The sequence below is a fragment of the Cornus florida genome, unplaced genomic scaffold (genome assembly GCF_030987335.1).
Source record: "Cornus florida cultivar Cherokee Brave unplaced genomic scaffold, ASM3098733v1 CherokeeBrave_3.0.0_Hap2_Chr05, whole genome shotgun sequence".
Taxonomy (NCBI): domain Eukaryota; kingdom Viridiplantae; phylum Streptophyta; class Magnoliopsida; order Cornales; family Cornaceae; genus Cornus; species Cornus florida.
In genome coordinates this window covers 13,844,331-13,849,861 of record NW_026775575.1, presented here as the reverse complement: position 1 = coordinate 13,849,861, position 5,531 = coordinate 13,844,331, and the positions used below count along the sequence as shown (strand labels likewise).

The following is a 5,531-nucleotide window of genomic DNA, read 5'->3' as shown; positions in this document are numbered from 1 at the left end:
TACAAGCTTGGATTTTCTACCTTGGAAAACTCTAAAAAAACCTCTCCCTCCACTCTCTAGCACTCCACCAGTCCCATCTTTAATCTCCCCACCCACTTTTGAGCTTAAACCTCTTCCTTCCAATCTTAAGTATGCCTTCTTAGGCCTAAAAAAGAACTCTTCCGATCATCATTTCTTCATCTCTTGAAGAGGACCAAGAGAATGATCTTTTAAATGTGCTTAAATAAAATAAAGAAGCCATTGGATGGAGTGTGGCAGATCTAAAGGGAATTGATATTTCCATTTGCATGCATCGCATTCTTATGTGATGCGACCCGAACGTGTGCACAAAATAATGCACAATACTTCAAGTTTGGAAATTAGTGTCAAATGGGCATCATACTTTAAATTTATAAACCGCTTAACACCTATACTATGTAGTATGAATGGGAAAGGATCGTCCCAAGAGATTGTATGTGTTGTAATTTAATTTCGACTCTAATGTACCAATTGATTACAAAGAGAGAGATTGGTTGATTAAACTAACATGCAAGGAAATTAAAATGTAATTAAAATAAACTAAGTTGAGTTAGGGATTTAAAAGACGAGAAGTGAGGTCTTGGGGTGCATTGGAATTGCCACCAAGCTCGTTCACCAAACCACACACTTTCAACTAATTTGGGGAAAACCTTCTTATAAACAAAATGCGATTACTAATTGCAATATTAAGTATTGACCATCAAATTCAATAATGAATTGTCTACCTAACCGACAAATAAACAAGTGTAGCACAACCCATCAATTCTAAGCATGACCCATCAAACTAGTCACAATTGTAGCACACATTAATCTAGAGAATCATGGAATTTGCAATAACAAGCCATGGAATGTCAAATCAAGTAAAGATTGTCTACCTACCTACAAGTATGAATTAAATTGTAGAACAACCCATCAAGCATAAGCATAATCCATCAAATTAATTGACAAACCCATATAATAAAAACCATGTCTAGCCATCACTAGATTCTCAATCAACCACACATAGACATGAAATTAATACAGAAAAACTAGTGCAGAGATCAATTCCCAAATAATCACACATAAGATAACATGTAATTACATAGAGAATCAATAGAAATAATTAATCAGTAGAAATCAAAGGAGAACCCAAGATTCATTAAATTCACAAGGCTAGAACACTAATCACAAGATATTATTCCCCAAAAAGTATGAAAAAGATAGAGGTTTAGATTACAAACTTTGGGCTTATCCAAGCCCCAAGGAAAAGTCTAGCCAATCATGGAGGAAGTGGGTGTGATCTTGGAACCTTCAAGGGCAATCCCCAAAAATGGCTCCATCTTCTTCCTCTTCTCTTTTGTTGAATTCTAGAGAGAGAAAATGTGTAGATGTTGAGATGTATTCTTGGAGCCTCCACGCTTCTCTTTTCTTCCAACCTTAATCTCTAACTTTTCTACAGAGAAAAACTAACTATTACAATGAAATAAAATTGAAGACTAAAGATATATTACAAAATGGTTCAATTCCCCCTTTATATATAAAGTCCTTGCAGTAGGAAACAAGTCAGAAAATACAGCTTATGATTGAAGAAAATTCGCAGCTACCAAAGTTAGGTAGAGTCCGGCGCGCTCAGGAATTAGACAGCACATTGCCAGAAGTCATCTCGATCGATCGAAGATTTTCGATTGATCAAACACTTAACTTCGATCGATCGAAGCTAACGTGGCATCAGAATATCTTCTTGGCCCTATCCACTTTGCTGAGCTGGCACCGCCTTATTTCTATCGATTGTAGCCAACTTCGATCAATCGGGACTTCCTTCGATTAATTGAAGTTCCTCTGGTGCAATTTTCTTGGCTTTTTTCCAACTTTGCTCCTTGATGAACGCTAAATATATGCATATTCGAGCCCCTAAATACATATCTGTTAAGGCCTAAAGTGATATTTCTATCCATAGTTAGACTAATTTATGTTTAATGTGTATTTGTAGGTACTTTCCTAGAGAAATGGTTAAAACAAAGACTTTATGATGATATCGAGGCTTATAGAGTCGTTACCGGTCATTCAGAGCAAGCCGAGAGCTTAAATGGTGAAGTTTGAAGATATTCAAGCCTTAGAGCTCGAGCCTAAGTGTTGAGGCTCGAGCATCACAACAAAGAAAGAAGAAAAGTCAACAAGGCTCAAAAGCTCGAGCCTCACCATAAGGTGCTCGAGCCATAACCAAGGGTGCTCGAGCCTTGACCTTTAAACTTGAGTATGAGGCATCGGAAATTAAAGAGTTGATTTAATTGCAAGGCTATGCTCCCAGGTCTCATGCCTTACCTCCAGGATCGAGCACCATCCATTAAGGATCGAGCATTAACAACTGAAGCTCGAGCTTGGTATCCCGAAGCTCAAGCCTGGTGTCCCAAATGCTCAATCCTTGTACCTAATGCTCAAGCCCAAGAAGCTTAGATCGAGCAATGTTAAAAGAATGCAGTCCCAGAAATATTCTAAGTGTTAAAGAAAAAAACGCTTTGGAAAATAGTTGAAGAAAATTGGCTAAGTGTCAATATGAAGATTGAGCACCATTCACTGAAGCTCAAGCCTGCACCTTAAAGCTCGAGCCCTGTGTTCCTAAAGCTCAAGCCTTCCACAACACATCACATTTAAAGTACGGGATTGCTCTCTTTATTAGCCGTATCTCATCCTAGTTGGGCCGGAAGACCTAAAAGCCCACCAAATATTATTTTCTTTTATAAAAGAAGGTGCAAGCCTTGATAGAAGGGGTCCGTAATCTCAATCTCTTTGTCAGTGCTTTCAAAAGGCTGAAGGTGTGGTGGCTTTTAAGGTTTCTACAACCTTAAGAATGAAGATCCTGAGAAGAGAAGTGCCGTCCGTGACGAAGGAGATGAACTCAACACAGATGATATCCAACCTTGTCATGAGTAGCTAATTCCTCTCTTAGGGCACTAATGTAACCCAACCTAAATACTATGGTTTGATTGTTTTAACTCTGGGATTAATTTTAATATATGTATTTTCTTGATTATATGACTATGAGCACTTGAGACAACTCAAGTGGTTTTTATGCTTTAATAGATTATAAACTGTTACTACCTTGTCTTAAATGTAATAGTCTATTTTCTATTCTCAACCTACCTTGTTGTACGGTATCTGGCGGAGCACTGCAGGACATAAGAATAGAGGTCGTATAATGGTATTCCAACGTATTTTGCAAAAGAATGTTTTCATAGTCTATGTTTAGGAAAGGTAGATTGTTTGCAACATAGTTAACGTAGTTAAAGTAGTTAGAGTAGGTAGGCGGATAATCCACGCTAACCGCAGATAGGTTATAGTTAGCTAATTTTGTAAAACATCTTTCTTTAAAACCTGATTTCAATTCCTTTGGAAAATCTCATTATTAAATTCCCAGAGTTAGTATAATTAATTGTAGTATATGGTTTTGGTAAAGTCAAAGCCCTAAGATTCCTCTCTCTCTGATCACTCAATTTATTTACTTTGCTTTTATTTGATATTTTACTTTTAATTCTAGTTTGTTAAACCGTGACAACTAACAAACTTTCCAACCAAGTTACCTATGAACCATAGAACAAAGTTAAAGACTAAATATAAATTTCTTTTCCCTGTGGGTTCGACATCTCTTTTTATAGCACTATTCTGTAAGGAATCATTCTATTGCGAGTAAAATTACAACAACAATTTTTGGTGCCGTTGCTGGGGAGATTAGTTTTTATTTTATTTTTTAATTAGTTATTTTGGTTTACCAGTCTTCGGACTCTCTGATATCTCACATTACTTCTTTTTCTTTTCAGGTACAAGTTAGAAGTGAGGGCAAAGACGCTTAAGGGAGAAAAAGCTTCGGTTTATTTAACCTTTTTGTGAGTTCTTATTGTTTTCTATTGCTTGGAATATTTTATTTTTGCTACTGTTAGGATTTGTGGAACCAGTGCATGTTAACTCACCATAATCGGACAACACCTTTAATGCATGATCCTGAAATAGAGAGAACTCTTAGACAATTAAGAAAGCTTAAAAACATCTGAATTCAATAGGAAGTTCTTTTGATAATATGGCTGAACAACATAATGCACCGGGTAATAATGGTAATGGGAATGGAGAATAGGTTCCACTAATCCCTCCACAACCACAATTGATGGACCATTTTATTCCTACCACATACACTTCTCCTTCATGCTTTGTTTTCCTGGATGCTGATGTAACCCATTTTCAGATCAAGCCTGCTATAATCCAAATGTTTCCTACCTTCCATGGGTATCCAACAGAGGATCCCTATAAGCATCTGTATGTGTTTTTGGAATTGTGTTCGACTACCAAGTTGAATACTCTCACTAATGATTCCTTCAGAATGCGACTTTTCCAATTCTTTCTCAAGAAAAAAACAAGAGCTTGGTTGCAATCCCTTCCAACAAATCCCATATCTATATGGGACATGTTGCAATAGGAGTTCTTGAAGAAGTACTACACTGTAGGTAAAACCGTGCAAGTGAGAAGAGAAATCATGGCATTTTCCCAAATCCCGGGAGAACAGCTCCATGATGCATGGGAGAGATATAACGATCTTTTGAGAAAGTGTCCACACCATGATATTGCTAAATGGAACTTAATACTGATCTTCTATAATAGTCTTACTGATTCTTATAGAAATATGGTCAATGCTTCCAGCAATGGAGCTTTTCTGCGAAAAAGTCCGGCTGACGCTTGGGAACTATTTGAGGCCCTAAGTGAGAACTCAGTACAACACGCTTCTTTCTCTAGGTCTAGGTCTTCACCTGGAATGCATAAGGTTGAAAAACTTTATGAGGTAGATAAATCTAGTGAGTTATTCACTCAAATAGAAGCCTTAAACCGCAGGTTCGATCAAATTTTATCATCTGGCTTTGCTCCTGGTGCTAATCCACAAACTGCCTTACCCAAGGAAGTTTTTTCCATCTGTATTAATCCAAACCATTTTGCTGACGTTTACCCTATGCGGGGACAACCATCTGAGATCCCACAAGAGCAAGTGAATGTAGCATTCTCTAAACCAGCCTCTAATCTGTATTCTTCTACATATAATTCTGGCTGGAGAGATCATCCCAATCTATCATGGTGTAATCCAAATCAAGGAAACACTACTCCCCAATCTCAGGAGTAGTATCAAAATTTAGCCAATCCTATGCCACAAAATAATTCTTTCAACCAATCTGGTATTTACTGTCTACCTCAGTTTAGAAATCAACCCATTCAAGCTCTTAATCTTCCACTTCCTCCTAGAAATTCTGCATTTGAGGAACAAGTACTCAATGCTCTTATTGATCTAAAAGCCAATACCTAACTTCTTAATTCTTATTCTCAAGCCATAGCAAAACTAGAGGCATAAGTTGGGCAAATAACGAGTACTCCATCTCGAAGAGATGATGGAAAGTTGTATAATCAGCCAATAGCCAACCCGAAAGGGCAGACTTACATGATTGATGAAACCAATTCCTCAGGTATTCATCATGAGCAAGTTCAGGCTATCACTACATTAA

General features: G+C 37.3%; 1 non-coding gene across 1 annotated transcript; it reads right to left on the bottom strand.

Moving 5' to 3' along the window:
- Positions 1-4,502: 4,502 nt before the first annotated feature.
- Positions 4,503-4,608, bottom strand: LOC132310891 (small nucleolar RNA R71). The gene has a single exon (XR_009482737.1). It is a non-coding gene; the product is annotated as a small nucleolar RNA R71 (small nucleolar RNA).
- Positions 4,609-5,531: the final 923 nt, after the last annotated feature.